General features: G+C 39.5%; 1 protein-coding gene across 8 annotated transcripts in view; it reads left to right on the plus strand.

Moving 5' to 3' along the window:
• The window catches only part of LOC128877920 (probable nuclear hormone receptor HR3), a 151684-nt gene that overhangs the window by 82965 nt on the left and 48521 nt on the right, over positions 1–20198 (plus strand). The gene's annotated exons all lie outside the window — the stretch shown is intronic.

The raw sequence follows: 20198 nt of genomic DNA on the forward strand, positions 1-20198 counted from the left end.
AAGCGAACTGCGAAAAATGTCGACTGCGACTGAGTTGATATTGTCGCGTCATCGCCCACGGTGGTTGGTTCGTATTGTAGCCAAGGTTTGACTTTTCCCTTTCCATTTTCGACGATCCTTCCTCGTGTTCCAGCTGGAAAATAATACGTTTGGGGATTTCGCCAGTGTCGACTATGTTAATTTTCGGTTTCTTGTAGATGGTGATATCTTAATTTGTTAAGGGTTGACACCATTTTCAAGACGAGGAAGCGGAGGGTACATTCATTAATTGTTTTTACAATACTACACTCTCGAACGAAACGATGTTAAAACTCAGAATTAAGCACACAATAAGCTTCAAAATATAATTTGTTACGTGTGCATTAGAGGTATGGAAACAAAATGGCGGTGGTCTCAAAGGCGTCAGAGTGATTGCTTTGGAATTCGAAAGGATACACTTAAATGATAACTAAATGAAAACAAGATGGATAAAGAACGACAAGATGTATTTTCGCAGTCACTTCAGAAAGAGATTTCAAATAGATTTCCATACTATGTACTGACACATGTGCTTCATTTCTACATACGGTTTAAAAATAACAGGAAACAAAATGACTAAAATGCGCTGCATTTTCTGGGGCGAGCGAGTAGTTCCCAAATGTCGTGGGTACATTTAAGTGCAATTTTTTGGAACGAAACCGCGTTTCCTGAGAATCGACACCGAGTGTCGCGAGAAAGTAAGTTTTTGAACGTCAAAGCGCGGAGATACGAGCGTTCGAAACACCAGAGTACTTCGTGTATTTCCTTTGTCTACGTTCGCGCAATATGCCCTAGACGGACGCACACGTATGCACCGGCACGTTCAACCACGATGCAGGTCAGTCGGTCAGCGCTAAAACTTTCAGGATAAACAGTGACAGTGATTGCATTTTTGAAAATTCATATCTCAATCTGTTTTCGCCGCGTAAACGTCGACGGGTTTAAAGATTTCACGAACTTGGCTATTTGAAAACCGCCCAAATTTGTTGTTTTGACGTTTCCATTACTGCTCAAACAGAACAAATTATTAACAAAAATCGCTTAAGTCGCAGTTCATAATATTCACGCTGTGAATCTTTTCGCTCATAAAATGAGCAACATTTATCACGTTACGACTTCAGCTTTGAATATTAAAGGAGTTTTGATTTTGTTATTAGTTCAAGCAAGTCCAAAATATACTGAATTAAGAAACGTGCACGTATATATTTAAATGTTTAGCCTACATTGAGGTCTCGTTTAGAACGACCTATATAATCTAAAAACAGTACAATAATCTGAATTGGCTCCAAAATGGAGGGAAAGACATATAACATATAGCGAAAATAAAACATAAGAAAAACACGAGTAATTGATGTAGAAGCTAATAATGTAACAGTCTGACAATTTACATATAAAAAAAAATAAGAAACAGTTCATTGTTATACTTGTCCAAGCCTCTCTACTAATGCTAATATTCATTACTTTTCGTGATTTCAAATTTGACCAACGGTGAAACGTCTTTTTCAAAAATTCTAATCTTTAAATCTGAATTCCATTCAGGGGCTTTCTCTGCGAGTCTCTTTGCGATCTCGAGCACGTCTACGCTCGCTGTGTTTGTTTGAAAAAAAAAATTTCTATGTCCACGTCTCGCAGCATTAACGTATTAACGAATGGAAAAGCTAGACGGGGAAAACCCGCGAGCGCGTTGAAAGCACGGCGCAGACACCAGCGCGCAAGAAGCGCGCCCGTTCAGTAAACCTTTCATCAAAAGTGCACGACCGACGGTTGCATCGGAACGCTTTTCACCGAGAGATTCTAAAAATAGCGTATCATACGTTTTAATGAGTTTTATGACTTTTTACGTGCCTCCGCGCATCTCTTATTCCACGTATCGCGTGTCTGCTTTGAAAATGGCACGCAACCGACGCGGGATGACGTCTGTTTTGGAAGATTATATAACGTCAACGTCACTATTTGCATTAAAACATGGGAGGAGAGTCGAAGCGTCGAGTCCATTCGAATGAGAAAAGAGAATTTGTGATTCGCCTGTTCCGAAAACGATTTAACGGGGGCACGATATTGTTTCCTCGTTAGCGTGTCTATTTTTATGTTTTTAAGGTTGATTCTATATTATTTAGGTTATCGTTGTTTGATGTTTGTAAAATTGTTTAGTTGTGCACCCGAAGAGGGTCGTACACCCAAGATCGAAGCGACCAAGAATTAATTGATAAATGTCATATACTTTATGATGTCTATCTGGTTCTGAATATATGAGGCTGTCATTACGATAGTGGTACAAGTCCATCATCTTGAAAAATGGAATTTCTGAAGAATTACAAAGTATACGAATAGAAATATATTTATATTTCATTTAGCAGTCTTGAATGAGATCTACATATAATTGTACAATTCTAAAATTCGATTCAAAATATGAATTTGCATAAACATGCTCAATCTTGCTCTTAGCAAAATACACGGTATTTCAAGATGTCAATGTATCGATCCAAGAGCGATAAGGAAGGATCGAGTTGCAATTTTTCAGAAAAATAGATCCGATGATAAATGATAAATGGGTTTAACACTCGATCTCTTCCGCATTTCTCGCGTCTGCTTCAAATACAACGCACGCGATTGGCGCGATACGATGTCAACTGCAAAATTTGCATCGCATCAACCTTATTATTTATGTAAATATGCAAAGTATCGGGAGCGAATGCATGTGGGAGAAATAAGAGAGGACGAAGTTAAGATTTCTCGGCTGAATGAATCTCACAACTTTGTAAGTCTACGTTCTTTTTGTTTTCGCATTCCTCGCGTGGGCTTCGAAAATGACATGCAACGGATACAAAATAATATCTGCCGTATGGTTTGCGAAACGCCGACGTTATTATTTATGTAAAAACGCTGAAGAGAGAACAGCGTTGACATGCTGATATACGGGCGATAATGATGGAAAATACTGTGATCCTTGATTTTTTTTTTATGGATTTTACAGTTTCCCATGTTCGCGAGGTATGCTCGTAAAGATGTATAAAAATCAGATTTACGGTTATGGTAAGAGGTCTTGTCGAAAACATTGGTTTATTATGTAAGAATAGTAGTCCTTATACCGCACAGATACGGATTATGTAACGGAATGAAAGGAAAAGAAATGTAGGGTGCAGAAAATTAATATTAATTAAGTCTGGAGTATAAATTATGTGAGGTTGCAAATAAAAGCGTTCGAGAAAGAAGTTGCACGAACCATATAACTGTAGTTTATAGATTGAATATGCAGCAAATGAATATTTGTAACGATGACTTAAAATGAAACATAAATTATTAATTGCTGGAACTTGAAGTCTAATATTTCTTTATATATGAAGATCTAATATTTTACCTCATACAATATACTCACTTTATAATCCTTAAATATCAAGTACCTTTTCCTTATTATTTCTTTTAATGTACTAATTTTAATTTGATTTGTTCGAGACCGTAAGGTTATGATGCTTTAGTGTCCACACATAAAATATACCTGAAAAGAGTAAACAAAGAATGATCATCCTTTTTGAAACGCCTGTGCATAATATCAGACTGACACGATTTTCCAACGTGGACGGCGTCGCGAGACTTCCGGATATGAAAACTACATAGTCGGTACGAGATTGACCCGTTGTCGTTCCTCCAGCATGATTACTAAGTCCGTGCGAGTTATTTTGAGATAATCGATAGAAGCACCTTTGTTCTCGCCCTGTGGAAGTCGGACATTTACCCGACTCGTTCGAGTTATATTTCTTGTTTGCGAAATAACTCTACGCCCGCTCGATTTTTTTATTCTACTTTTCGTGCTTTCAATTCTGCAATTGAGTGGCTCGGGCAACACTGATGCACTCAATTCTGCACGGTTTAATGCTTTACACAATATATATACATGCATATATATTTACCTTTTAAATTCCATTAAACGTGCTCGGTAATTAAAATATCGCGGGGCAGAAAGTCAGTGGTGAAATGGTACGATTTTCATTTTGGGAAAATGAAAAATTCAAAGGTCGAAACGTTTCGCGATTACTCATCGGAAAACGATCAACGTCCACGTAATTGGAGAATTTATTTACCGATGAAATTCTCGCGATCCGTGGAAAATACGTGGAAATGGCGGTATTTATTGTGTAATTAAGTCGATGCGCCGTAACGCGAAGCGTGGAGCGTTCAGTGAATACAAACTTTCATGCACAGACACGCGTGGATCAATATATCTAGTACGGGATCGATAACTTTTCATCCGCGCACAAGAGACAATTTTCGCGCCTCGAGCGTGTATTTTCCGTGATATTTATTTTCTTATTTTATAAATAATACTTCAGTCACGGAAAAAAAACGTAAATAGGAACAAAGTAGACAGACGTCGTCAATAGAATCGTTTACACTGTAAGGTTTCTTTTATTGTCGCATTCCGTGCTTTAAATATTACGTGACGCTTTTCGTTTTTTTCAATTAAAAAAAAAAGGGTTAAAAAATGGACGAATTTTATTGAAATACAAATTATGTCTCTTTGCAAGTGATTTTTGGTAGTCCTTTATCGTAACTACTTTGATTTGAATTGAAAATATATTTGCTACTCACATTCACGAAATAATTTTGTCACACTGGTAACGAACAAAATAACCCGAATATCCATAGTTAAATATTACTTCCTCTAATATCATTGCATAAACTACAATAAAAATAATATTGAGCCCAGTTCCATTGTCCATAATTTAAAAGCAGGACACTTACAATCAATATTAATTTGCAGTAACCACGACGTCAATTAATGCTTCTATTACGAATGTGAAAATGCACAGTTGTCTTAATCGTTTCGCAATCGTATGGGAACACACATAAATTACGATCATTGCGATTTTTTTTACGTCGGATTCTACGCGTCTGCAGCGACGGGTTGAATGGAAAGAACTTTCCGCGCGCGGGAAACAATAAACGCATAGAAGGTACACCTTGCGAGAGCTCGTAAGATCGAATCGTAAGGTCGTTACGCAATTCAATATCGATATCGTGAGCGTATCGTGCTTGCGGCACGCAGCATGTTCGAACTTCTCAAGGAAAAACACAGCGCGCGACCGAGAGGGACTTTAATACGGATTCTGACTATTTATTATTATTTTTTTTCTTCTGCAACTCTTTTTTTTTTCTATTTGCATCGTTCGAGCAACACAACGATTCGCGCGAAACAAAGCGTGAGAGCTCGACGTAGCGAAGCGTGGGCGGATTAGGTATGTAGATATGTGAGAATCGACTGGTCGTAGGCGAACGGTCGGCGCAACGCTGATTGCGATTTTACATCGGAGGCTCGCAATGTACCGTTTGGATAATCCTGCAATGATACCTGAATGACGTCGTGCCTCGCATGTGGAACGCGTCATTTTGTGAATCGTTGAATGAGGACGTTTTCGACTGTACGCTGTTTCGAAATAAAAGTTTGAACTATTGTTCGAAGTGAGTTGCAGTATATTGTCGAAATTATGGCAACACTTCGGTCGAATACTTCTGTTTGAGCAATGCTACAAGTTTAACGTGCCTTTTGCTGTGTGATCGAGTTAATCATTACGAGCTTTTATAAAAGTTTTGTGTACTTTACATACTTTCATGTTGGAAACATTCTGTACAATAAATTTGAAAGGACAATAGTGTGTGAAACGTGTCCAAAAATGTAGATATTTTTGTACAAATTTGTACATATTTTATTTTATTCAATTTGAACAATTTTGATGTAATACTATTATTTCGGACTATTAATTTCTTATAACTATGCTTTATTATACATATGTATATACTCTACCACCCGTTTTTACTGTTTCTACCTGCTTCTGAATTGTTTTTTTCCGCTGAATTGTCATGCCAGTCAAATCTCAATTGTTATCTTGAGCGTCAGCGATGTTTATTCTCAGCTCTTTCTCTTTCTATTAAGTTCTCTGTTATCACAAATTTAGGCGATAACTGCGGTTTATCATCGTGGATTTAAACGTCAAGCAATAATTCCATTTCACTTTAATTAGATAAGTCTTCGTCTTTATCAATTCTGATTTGCCATTTAAAACTGTATTTAAATAAAAATATTATTTAATAGATTATGTTATTAAAGAAATACTTTCTAATTTCAAAGATAACTTCAATTTTATTAATAACGTAGGTAGTATCATTATATATAGTACTGTACGTTGATTTGAAATATTTTATTTAATTTTTCGAAGCCAGTTGAATTATGAATCCAATTATTAAAAGTCTTCGTTTATTTATGCAACCAATACCTCTTTTTCCTACACTGGATCGTGTCTTTTATTGAAGAAAGTGGTATAAAGTGGTTTAATAGAGATATTGCGTGCGCTGCTTTTCTGCTTGGTATTGCGTGCGACAGTGGGTTAGTATTATAGTTAGGCACATGTTACGATACTTATGATATTCGAAATCCAACTTCGATGGTTGACTCAATGTTTCACTCGTGACATGACCATTAGGCTAGCATTATAAGAACAATAATTTCATGTCTCTGAATTTCATTATTATTCGAAAGATCAGTGGAGACCCACCTTCATTTTGTATTTAAATTTATATATTTTATTCATTTTCCTGAATTACTTACTTCACGTTCTGAATACTTGAAGCTAATATTCGTTGCGATGATAATTAACTAATAATATGCAGAGTTCCATTGACGCAGGCAAAGAATACGCGATAACCAACGTTTTATGTCGGAACATTTGTAATATTCGCATGTAAATATTTCCTGGCCCTCGGTAACGTTATTAGTCGACAAATTGGCTGCCATGGGTTGCAGTCACCAAATATTTAGTGCGCTCAAGTTTCGTTTACTTTCGTGGCCACTGGGAATTTTACCTCTGTCTTTCCCTACCATGTTTTGTCCCAGTTACAGAAATAGACTTCGATTAATCGCATCAGTTGGGATCATTAGCTAATCAGTTTTACAAATTCCTCGTAGGAAAATAAATTATACGATTATACGCTCGCTATTTCGATTTATTGACCCTCGCTGGGACGATGTCTTGCATATTTAAAAATTCCATCTTAGGGATAGAACAAAGAAATCGAACGAAACAATCCGGTTTCTCCCTTCGTCGTTGTGTGGCTCCGAAATAGAAGAACACAGAGGAATCCTTCCCTAGGTAGCACAAGATTAAATCGTGCAGGAGTTCCGATAATCAAAAATTTTCTTAGATTTCATTATAATGTCCTCATTCGATAACACTTGTCTTCATAATTACATTCCCAATGATTTTCTCTTCTTGGATAAATCTAATTTTACGAGAAACGGTACGCGAATGCAAGCGTGTCTATGCTGCTCGCCTAATTCGTTAAAGTCAACAACAACGCAACGATAACAACAACAGAGTCCCGAGGACACGGTTCGTCGCGGAGAATTCCAAACAGTTCGGTAATTCGCTCGAGTTAGCCAGCTTTCGCTGCGCTCTCGTGGGATCCGTCGCCAGGAAAAGTCTTCGTGGAAACTCGGCTCGCTATAAATATATGCACGTTCGATGAATCGGTCGCATAAGCCGCGCTATGCTCGGCCGTCGTTCCAAACAGCTCGCGCGTCGTTACTGAAATCCCGGAAATCGTCGAAATCGCCAACACGTCATGATGTTTGCAACGTAGAATCACTTTAAATTCAAATCAAATTTAACGTCTAAATTGTAACTCGTGTTTTGAGTATATCGATTTTAGTAGAAATGTTGACATAGATGTTTTCGTTTCTGGGTCGAACGAAAATTCCCCAAATTCCATTATACAACGAGAGATAGAACAGATGGTTATTATGTATTTGATTTTAATATTTAATTCTTTCCGTTGCAGGTAAGACGCTGCTGTGACTAGCATTTTACCTATTCCTTGGAAAATATCCGAGAGATTCGTAGTATGAGTAAGTAAATAGGATAAGATCTACTAACATGAACCTTAAATTCGTTCGATGGTCAATACTTGTGTCTCTGGCATTGCACCGTTGTTATCAAAAATAGAGGAAACCGCTCAGAAATGACTGAATAAAATTAAAAAATGATCAAGATGAAAATGAACCTAGTAGCGAGAAAAGATCTTCCATCAAGAGGCCCAAGTAGAGATGAACTCGAATACGTTTAAAAATTCTTAATATATTTAAGCTTTCATCAATCAAACTACCCAAGAGTCGTATTTCTTACAAAACAAAAGACTTCTGGTCTCTCCAAGTATTATTCTAGGTTTCCTGTATGTACATCAAATTCCAAGCCAACTGTTGAACTCACGCTCGAACACTGACACACGACCCACCCAAGGCTCTCAGTTTACGGCGTTTTTTGGAGTAATAAAGCGTCGTCTTAACTGGTCTCCGCAAAGTGCGACGATTTCGTCGCGACACAATTAAAAGGCGAGCGTAAACCATCGTCGACTGTGCAGCGTGAAAAGCGTCAGACTGAAACGCGTCTCATTGTGCCCGCCGCGTGTTTCTCGATGAAAATGGACTCGCACTTTCCTAGATGAACAGAGCCCTGGTTCGTCCCAAGCGACGAAACCAGGGGTGAAACGCGCTTTCTTCTTTGTAGCGATGCACGCCATTTTCGAACACGAGGACATCCACTCGATCGACGAACTGCCACTAGCAAACTAGAAAGCTCACAAAAAGTGTCTTCGTGAACTTTACGTTCTCGGTGTACGTGATAATTTGCATTGCACACATTTTCTCTACCAAAACCTCCAAGAAAATATAAAAAAAAAATAGATTTGCTAACAATTGTAGTCTAGACGCCTCAAATAAATGAAAGATTTAAATTAATTTTGAGAGTGCGAAGGATGAGAAAACAAGTTTCCTAGAGAAATGTCTTTCTTGGTTTTGGGTCTATCGATGAAATCGCGTTAAGGTTTAAGAGCAAGAGAGCAAGAAGTTTGATACTACTTTGACTACTTTTTTTATACGATCATGCTCTTCGTTCTCGGTTTCAGCGAACGTTGCATCCGTTTTATAGTGAAGGCGCAATCGTGTTCGGGTTTATCGTTCCGATTTATCTGTCGAGAGACAAAGGCGAGTTTTAGAAAGCTGTTTTGCCAATTTTCACGAGAACGAAGATAAAAGGAAGTTTTACTGAGGTCGGGAAGGTCTCTTACGCTCCAAGTTTTGATATCTCTTGAAAGACTGCTTCGGCGGCGAAGTTTAAGCGGAGATTTAGAAAAATTTATATTCGGAGTTTCGAATGCGAACGCGGACGATACATTTTCGTCCGAGAGTACAAAGTTATTGCATGGCTATGCAGATGGAGTGAATTTTGGGATCTCATTGCCTTTAAAAGATTGCTTCTGCATTCGATCTCGAATTCTCGGATTCTTCTTAAAGTATCTATGCGTTTCTGGTAACTTTGTCGTGGAGCTATCTTTTTCTCCGAAGAGTTATCCATTCTCTTGAGAAAAATATTATCTCTGATAAGTAATACGAGACGTATCTTCTTACAAATTAAACATCACATTCATTCCATTCACACGCGAAGCCTTGGCGTGTAGTTTGATTCATGTTCAGTTTTTCTTATGCATTATAGTTGCATTTACTGCAAGGTATAAATACATTCTTGGATTTATGCACAAATTAGAATGTACACAATTTTATTGCAGTAGATATACGTTGGTAGTATGTACGTATGGTTTAGTATGTACTTTGATTCTTCGCCATTCTACATAGAAAATATTATTAGAAGTGCAAAGTTTGGCTATATATAGTTTCGATTATTCTACAAGTATATAGAAGTAATTTGAAGTTAACTATTAAAGAGAGATGCATTATTACTGGTTTGACTTCACGAAGAATTATGAAAAATTCCATGATATATACTAAATGAATGAAAAGAAACGTTAATTTTCTCGCAAAATACTTCTTCTTAACTGAAATATCTAAACTAATAAACAATTCATGATCAATTATACCTCTCGATCTACATTCTACCTCTCCTGATCCATTTATTACACATGCAAATTTGATTACGCTCGAGAAATACTGACTATTTTTGAAATAAAACGAGGTCATGAAATAACTATGTAGAGTATAGCGAGAAATCTATCAAATTTTGCACATCCTTTTTAAGACATTTGCATTAATCACTTGAAAAGTTATTGGAATTTCGAAATCAGATCAGAAGTAGAACCAACCCAGATACACTGGGAGGATAAATGTGAAATGAGTACAACTTACTGAATTATTCACATCAACTTCAATCGACATTGATATAGACAAACAATTATCACTCGGTTTTACTATTAGTATGGATAAAATGTAACAAATATATAACTCTAAGCAAGAACAAGGTACTCCTAAATGTAATATAGCACAAATTATTCTAGAATTTAAATTTAAGACGAAGGGGTGTCTTCCAGTTCAAAGATGTTTCGCCACAGTTATACAATACTCAAATACACCACGTACATTCTCAACCTATCAACAGACCAATAATGCTAGAAGATACATTTTCAATACCAAACCTGCACATTTCCATCCCAGTACGTATCAAATATCTAAAATTGATAGCAAAGAACGAGACTAACTGCATCCAGGAGACGAGGCTTGTTCCGCTTTTGTTTACCATTTAAATGAAAACCATGATCGTAAATATGCAACGTTTCGGCGACACGTGTTCAGAAACATCCCACAAATCGCCGATCGTGCTCGGGAAAGAAACGAAAAAACGAAGCGGGCTCGTTTAAATGCAAAACGGAGATTGATTCCTCCTTCGTTGACTTGCATTTCGGTCGGTGACATGATGCATCGCTTTCTATCGTTCGACGATCGCTGCATGCACCAGGGGTAGACAATCTGTCGTACGGTCGTTGTCGTCGCGATAAGATCGCTAACATCCCGCGCGCATTAACGATGGAGTGAGGAGCAATTAAGTAAGCAACGCGACGCGTCGCTGGATCGGTTCCGTTGATCCAGGAACGTTTCGGATACCCTGAAACAACGTACAGTAGCTTAATCGATCAATCGACCGTATCGTTCGGCCAATTAACGATCTACTATGCGGAGAACCGAGACGATTAACCTTCGCGATACCACAGGTGACTGTAGTCATCCGTTTAGAATGTGGAGAGGTAGAGTGGTTATGTAGAAACGATCATAAAATGAAAATAAACACATTAGATATATACATAGAATTTTTTTGTCTGAATTACTTCTAATAAGAGCAACATCAATCTCCTTTAGCACCGCTAAGGCTATTTTTATCTTTATAATCTTTGGAGCTGATTGTCAATCACTTTCCAAACTAACCAACAATATTCATTCTAAATTATATTTTTCAATATAAATAGCAATGACTTTTCTCGTCTCTGCAACTCACCAAACCCCACCGAAATTGGTCACCACGTGTTACCACACACCTTGCACGTTTCATAACGCGGGTGAACGCGCAAACCTTAACCAGGGGTCGATAGAAAGTACACGGCGTAAATGGATTAAACGAAAGTGCCGAATAACCGCGGTGAATAATGAATTTTTGATGATCGACTCGATTCGATCGATCGCCCTTTAATGGATTGCTACGATCAATCTACGTGACCGAACGTTTTCCATGGAGAATGTTTACGCGAGACGGTTGCTAGGAGTTGAGGAACGAACAAAACGTGCTCTCGTCTTCGACGTGCTATCGCAATGCAGCGTGGACATATTTCGCAGGGAAAACGGGAGGCGCGATTAAAAAACGAAGGAAATCCCCTAACCATCCCTCATTGTCGCGACGTATCGACTGACCAGGCCATGCATATTCAACGTGTGACACGCGATCGTGTAGATGCGGGCGTGCTTTCTAAATTTCGCCTGCAAGCATACCGGAAAACGAGCGACGCGTGCCGCGCTCTTTCGTCAAATCGAATAGAGGCTATTGTACCGATGGCCGCGGCGCGGACTAAAAATAAACGGGACTAAAAGCGGTGGTTTTCACTTGAAATGGTCACTGGCGCCACTAAGATTCCATTTAGTAGCGCCAATCGATGGCGCCAGTATCTATTCTCGCACGTTCTTATCAAGCTGCTAGTAAAGAAGTCGGTTTATGTTTTGCACAGATTTATGGTAAGAGATTTGTTAAGAACGACATTGCCAGGAACCAGTCCTGGATTGACCACCACTGTCGTCCAGCGTGTTTAACCTAGGGGTGGAACTGATTGAAAACGATAAAAAAACATGAAAGCACTTTTTTCGTATGAGCATAGCTAGACTACAATTAATTGGAAACAATAGAGACAGGAGAACAACTTTTTCTGTATAGACGTAGATGATTCACAATACGCCATTGGAAACGATAAAAACAAGAAAACACTTTTTCCGTACGAGCATAGCTAGACTACAATTAATTAGAACCAATAGAGACAGAAGAACATGTTTTTCTGAATAAACATATATGATTCGCAATAGAACGTGCAAAAAATTATATAAAAAGTGTCCACGAAAGGCTACAGTACACTTTATTCAAGTCTCAAAACTCGCTGCTCTAAAATCGAATGAGATTCGAATAAATCCTAATCCCAGTAGAAGAATATCTCTCTGAATGTCCTCGAAGTAGAACACATATGAAAAGAAAATGTCTGGAAGTGCAGTTCCGCTGGATTCGCGCGTTTCTCACGTTCGAAATTCGTTTATCGAACAGCCTCTTCGTTATTCCATCTGTTTATCAACCGCTTCTTCCGAGGACGGAAGCTTCGCACACTCTTTACTCGTTAGTTCGCCAAGCTAGAACGCAGAAGAAGGAAAGGGTCGAGCGGAAAGAGGGATGGCCGGCACTTCAGGGGCCACTTGAAGACTAAAGTCCCCTCCGTGCCGTTTCCTTGGGGACGAAATGAACTTCATTATGGATATTCTTCAAACGGGATCGCCGGAAAATGAAACGACCTGCCCGAATGGAATTAATTCTTTCGGTGGCATCCGTGGAGCGGGCCTGGGCGAGACTCGTTTTCTCCGTACGCGAGTGCCGCATTAAAATCGATATGCCGTAACTTTAAATGCCGGACATCGACCGCGAAGTGAAAAGCGTGCACGCCCGAACACGGCCAGAAAAAAGCTCGAGAGCGAGATAAATCCGGTCGATAAAAGTATAGTTAGATGCGAAACGTAATCGAAGCTAACGATTAATAATGCCAATTTCTAGCGACGGGATCAAACAACGCGCAAGCTGGCTCGAATCTCGATGGATTAGGCTTCGTCTCTATGTACACGTGCGTTTAAAAGTATTAGCATGGCTAAGAGTCTGTCATCAAATTTTTTCCATTTATAAAAAAAAAAAAAGAATTTGTAGACGATTATTTATATCTAATATAACATAGTATGTATACGCTACCGTGCTCTAGACAATTAATATTCATGTGCATTAGTTAATTCTATTTTGAAGATTATGAATTTGAATTTATGATAAAGTCTTGTTGTCAATATATTTGTTCGTTCCTGTAATTCAATAAACAGAAGTGTCTTTCTAAGTGCTTTCTAAGTGATTCTTAAATTAGGTAAATTGGAACCCTTTGCAAATATATTGCAGTAAACAAACACGACTCTTCTAGGTAATTATCTAGTAGCCCAAACAGAAATTTATTATAAGGATTTATAAGGAAAACACTGCTCAAACAATTCTCCATATAAGAATTTAATATGTAAATAAAGAAACTGCTTATGTATGCATATTTTTGATACAAATTGAACTCGATCTCACCCTTATCGATCCCCAATGATCATCGGACGCGGTCGTTAGTATGATTAACCACTCGCTACAGTCGAGCAGCCGATGGTGTTCAAGGTGCCGCGATTCCTTTCAACATTCTTGCGTTTCTAGAAGCGAACAAGCCGCAAATCGGTACGGTATTAAAAGAAATACCACGCGTATGTGAGCCTTTCCTCCTACGAATGTTCGTAACTTGACGGCGCAGATATAACACCCAGATAACGCTGAAACGACGGAGAAAACGAGTCACCAATTAATTATACCTTCTAATTCTTTTCAGCGATAATACGCTGTCCGTGGATAGCCAGCTGTTTCGAAAGCGCTAACGTTGGTAGTGAAATATCGTCTGCAGTTTCAGTGGAGTGAAAAATAGGGACATTCTTACGCACATTGCGAACAGTGGAGACGCACGAATTATTCTCCTTCGAGAGGAAATTTATTTACGGTTGCGATAGTGCAGTTCGTCATCGTCGGTGGGAGTATGAATCGCGGAGGAAAAAAATCCTGGGAACATATTCGCGTCGATTCGTTTGATGATAAAACAGAATTCGCACTCTCGCGCGAAAAAAAAAAAGGTAGCGGTGATACATACGAGCGGTAGTCACGAGCGAGCAACGCTTCGGTGACTCAGTTTCAAGCACAGCCACACCGTACGTGCCTTTTCATATTTCAGGGATCCTCTCGGACCCTCCAATTTCTCTCGAATCACGAGTGGTACCTGGCTCCGAATTTTTAAATTATCACTGCTCACGTCCTTTTTCGCGCTCTTTTTTCCTCGATTTTTCTGAGCACCGTCGGAAATGGGAATTTTTTTGAATCTAGTTACACATTCCAAATAACAAGCGGAAGATAAACATGCTTGGGCGCGATTGTTTGTCCGATAGAAATTACGATGGGTATTAGTAGATTGAAATTATATTTCTCGATGAACGAATAGAAGCTTGTCGTTCGATTGAATAGATATTGTAAATAAATCACTATGAGGTATTTTGATTGAAAGTGAAATCGATCGTTCATGTGACAATTCCAATAATATATTGATTTTTAGAGTGTTTATTTAATACGTTTGCAGCGACAAGTTTCTGTTTTCTTTGATGATAACTCACTAATTTGAGTTCAAACATTTATGTTTATTAAGAAAAGTGTTAACTAATTATTTGTAAAGAGTTAGAAGATAAAAAGAGAATTCTTTATCCTGTTGAAAACAATCTAAGAGACATTATGTTGGATGTTTACTAAAACACTTAGATTTACAGAGAATGCTATTTACAGCTTACGAATAACTAAGACAACTGTTGACTGTACGTGTCATCCTACAAGCATACTTATTCTTTCTACAATTACCTACATAACATTACTCAATTCCCATCAAGTGACAAACGATTCCATCAGACGTCTCTTTAAATAATCCCAAAGCTTCTCACTCGACGTTTTAATTACGCCGTTGCCGGAAAGTCTAATTAAATAATTAACGATTACACGTTCAGCAAATAATGCAATTTTGTCAAATCGCTAGACGACATCAAAGAGTTGAATTTTTCATCAACGCCCCGGTCTCGCGGGTATCTCATGCCCGGATCATAAATTAGAAAGAGTACATTTTCTAATTAGCAGTCGTCGCAGACTACTCACCTTCCATCGAATCGCAAATGACATCCAGTCAGCCAGACTTTCAACCTATCAATGTTCCGCGCGAGCCTCGACCGAACAGTTACAAGGATCATTTTTTATTCGTTCAACGCGAAAGAGAATTCTAGTGGCATTTTTTTTTTTTTTTTTTATTTAACTCCTGTAAACGATAACAGAAAGTATTTCACTCTCAAAGAATCATACACAATACCAACCTTTATTTTATTCTCGCTATCACATATTCGCTAGACAGATATATTCCTGAAAAAAGAAAAAACGAATTCCTGCCACCCTAATTGTTCACCATCTATTTACCACTCGAAACCATTATCTACATAAAAATTACGTCTATACCCCGTTGCCGAAGTAGAAAGAACGCATTTTCTAATTAACGATCCCCCTCTCAGCCGTTCAATCTCCATCACATTAACACCCGTCGTCATCATCTAACCCTATCCAATTCTCGCGGGATACTCAAAAGAGAATCATCGAGAGAGTCGGTGCAAAGGAGAAGCGTATCGGCGTATCGCAGTCAGAGTGCTACAGAGAGCCAGAGAGAAAGAGAAAGAGAGAGGTGCGAACAGCGCGCGAGTGGTGGCGAGTGCCGCGAGTAGCGATGTGGGTCAACCGCGAGGCGACCGCGAGAGGCCCCGAGGGTCGCCGAGAATCGGCGAGAATGGCCGAGCGGCAATCACGTTGCGCGCATCTGGGTCACCGGCGTACTGGCGCATGCGCAATTCCCACCCTCGGTCGTTCACCGTTGACCAAGTTACTAACCTTCCGACACCCGGTCGCCGGTTAGATTCCCGTATTGACCGCTGGAAAAACGTTGACTTTCCACGCACGAGAAACCGGCGGGGCTTTTTCGTTGGCTAGAAGCCTCGAGGAACACCCTAACCGACCGTTACCGGCGGCAGGGGGGCTGAGAGGTGTCGCATTCGATCGTCAAGCGGTGTTAACGCAAACCCGTGCAGCGGTAATAGACGTTAACTCGCGATCGAATCGACGCGCGGAGATATAGCACGGCTATTAGCCGCCGCTTATAGAATAAGAGTCGTTCGTGGACATGCACGGATAATCGCGATATCGAAGTGGCGAACGGCGGACGATAGTCTAGCGCTGGAAGCTTCCTGAACTACGGATGGAGGAAACTCTTGGATGGTAGACATGTTTTAAATACGAATTGTTTATCGCTCGTTGAATGATTATCTGATATGTATGAGTATTGCTGTTATCAGTACTGTTACATTACATTAGATAGATTGGTATTGTATAATCAGTCCCCTAAGTATTTGTTTCCTCTCCGGTTCCTTTTCAAACTGTTCATACTTTCGAATAGTAGATGTCGCTGCCCATCAACTTACCGCGCATACTAACCGTCTCTGAGGCAAGAAGTATACCCACAGCGATCGATTCCTAGTTGAAACTAGGAACCGGGGCCTCTCAGAGATCGAGAGAGGGTCATTTACCTTCACGAACCCACCACATCTACTTAGAAGCCACCAGTATATTAAAGAAATCTCTTTATAATATCTGCGGAACAAAGAGCAATATTATTGTCTCAAGTTCCGCATCCACTGGTTAAACTCATCGCCAAGGCTAGGAGATCCTGTCTTAAACGCAACGCTATTAATCGTTTGAACGGTTTCCAATCGCTCCATAGTTTACTGGTATGTAATTAGTTTGAACAGATTGAGTCCAATAATGGAGTCACGTCTAAAGCAAGATCTGGTAGCTTACTGATGAGCCCAGCTGGCAGAGTAATAATATTGCTGTGGTACCAAACTATGAACCGATCATAGGGCATAATAATTTCATTATCATCTTTTATGTGTGAATGTGATGTGCCTGGAGGTGTCAAGCCAGGGCCAGTTGGCCAGGAATTTCCATAGCACCATATCCATTAAAATTATATTGAAGTAACATTGAAGACACGATTGTGCTATCCCCTAATCGTCGCAAAACTTTCACGGGGACAGTCGTGTTTCTAAAACGCGGGAAATTTGAATTGATACCTCGGCGGCAGGGTATCCTAGACCCGCCTTGGCGAGCAGTGAATCTAACGCGATAAATTCGCGCGTAACGGGTCTACAATTTATTCGCGGTGTACGCGTCCGTAGCAGACCGCGTTGCGACGAAAATACATAATGAATGACCGCGAGAAACGGAAGACAATGTTCAACCGGTTGAATCGGCCGATGTTGTTTCCGAGCTATTCGCGTCCGGCGCGGCCCAAATTCGAAAATCTTTTCGAGCGATCTTGGCACCGCTCGGGTCGTCGATCGAGCGCTGCTGTACCCTCTTGTCCACGCCACGCAATGTCGCAAGCGTTGCTACATCTGAATTCGCTTAAGGAAACTGTAACAGTCACTCTTGTCTACGGGCGAGCGGGACTCCTTCGCAGTTGCGCACTAAGCGGCCTCAAGGGCCGTTTGCATCTCCCGTTCTCGCGAAGTGGCGTTACGCAATCGACGAGATCGGTCATCCTCGCGAATCGCACCGATCGCCTCCCACCGCGCTGCCCTCTGCCGGACCCAAGCGTCAACCATTCGCACTCGGAGCCATCTCTTCTCAAAGCGCGAGCCATATTCCATAGCGTAACTCTGGAACCATGTATTTATGTTGTATATTTTTTCATAATGTGTCGTAACTAAAACAGTCACTGATGTGACAGGTTCTTTCTTTTAGGCTACAGTCTGGGGCTCGCATATCTTCTCAAATGGCACCATTTCGTGCGAAGTGTGCTCATACACCTTTCTTATGCAAATGTTGCCTCATCGCTTTCTTCAGGCGTTGATACCGCTATGAATATATAATACTTCACGTGTCCTCTTTTTACGTAACACAGATTCATACATTTTTGTACACGTCTCAATTTATACAAGAAGTGTAAGAAGGGTAAATAGTGTAAGAAGTATTCGTACAGCAACCAACTTAAAATAAATGGTTCCTGTACAAATACTTATTACGCTGACTGTATGTCACATTTTTACAGATGCTAATGTTAAGAAATATAGTTATTACCATATAATTACGTAGCGTATACTATATATACTATAATAATAACTACATAAAATTTGAAAATAACATATAAGAAGATGTACATGCAGTTTTAAACAGGTGTACCAATACCTCCGTCTAGACACCAAATGGTTGCAAAACACGTCCTTACTATCTTCACGTTATCCATTTTCACCGAGTTGTTCAATTCGTGAACACAGGCAAATGAGAAATCGCGAATAAGGATCCGTACAGGCAAAAACGAATAGAAGCAATGTTTCAACGGTTGTAAGTGTCTGAGTACTGAATCATGTGCCGTGTCAATACTTTCTCACATTATTGTGTTTCGTTCATTGTATCTACGAACCGAGATACATAGTCGCAGCGGATCGGTAGGCAGCAGTTACCGTTCGATGTCCCTAACCGATAAAATCTGCGCTGCAGCCCGTTTCTCCTCGCTGCATAGTCTCCTTATTTCCGGAGATCATCGCGCCGTGTTTCGTCTCGCGTATCACGAGCCAGAAGTGTACAGCCGTGGGCGTTCGAGAAGATCGATAACTCGAGAGAGATCCATGCGCTCGGTGTTTTCTCACCGATGAAATCTGCATCGCGTTCGGCTCTCCCGGCTGCGTAATCAGTTGCTTATTTCCGGAGATCGTCGCGCTATATTTCATCTCGTGTATCTTTAGCATTAGTTGCATAGGCGTGGGTGTCTTCATGCTGATCGTGTATGCTCCGCGTTCGATCCTCTCGACCATCGATTCCTCATTTCTAGTCGTTGGGAAAATATTGTGATTCTATGAACTCCTTTTGTTGCAGTAAACTTGACTATGTTGCGAGATATTCGAGGTCCATCACATAGGTGATTGTAATTGCCTGTTTATTTATTATTAAAGATGACACAAGGAAAGTTGATCATTTTTTAAAAGTCATAAGTTACTCGGTTTATATCTGGTTTTGTAACTTTTAAGCTTATGTTATTATACTTCGTTTAAAAGTCAAATAGAAAATAATTTTATTCCACCTTGGACTTGCTCAAATAAATTAGTAAACATACGTTGAATTTCTCGATAACATTAACATAATTTTGTAGTAATTTAGCGTACCATTATTGCAACAACATTCCCGAATAAAAGTTTGTATCGTGCTATAGCAATTTATATAATAAATATTGTGTTATACCTAATTACTCACTTAACAAAAAGGTAAACAAACCTGAACTTATCAAGGTATTTACGCTAATGGTTAATTTATCCGTTTTTCATGTTTTTTAATCACAGAGTTAGTCGCAGCATGAAGTTATTCGCGATTCTCCTCTGTCAAGAGTATTATCGTTGATTTTGGGTCAGTTGGAAACGTTGCCGATGACCGTGCAACTTTTCTCATGCGGCGCGGAGTTTCGCAGATTTTTTTTCCACAGTTGCAGCAACACACTGCAAACAACGCGTTGTCTCTGTGCAAGATAACAAACGATAGGGATCACTTTATCGGTAACCTCGATAGAATCTATTCAACGCAGCCGCGGGAGATGCGATCGTTCGCCAATCGTGGACGATGAAAAAAATTCGCCTGTTCCAAATATGGGCAGACATTTATTCCAGTTGTAGGCGAATAAAGATTCTTCTATTTGTTCAATATACACATAAATCGAAGGTATAATTCGGAAAAGTTGACTAATTGCTTTATGTAAAACATTGTAATGCATCATTGAGAATATTGAAGAATATCATTTTCTCCAAAAGAAAACAATAAATCTTAATTATCCTCTACTTATGAATACTATGGACGATCCTCACGAAAGACAATTTTGCTCGCGAAGAAAGTAATGAACATACTAATTTCGAAACGTAACAAGCACAA

Source organism: Hylaeus volcanicus, chromosome 1, assembly GCF_026283585.1.
Source record: "Hylaeus volcanicus isolate JK05 chromosome 1, UHH_iyHylVolc1.0_haploid, whole genome shotgun sequence".
In the NCBI taxonomy this organism is placed as follows: domain Eukaryota; kingdom Metazoa; phylum Arthropoda; class Insecta; order Hymenoptera; family Colletidae; genus Hylaeus; species Hylaeus volcanicus.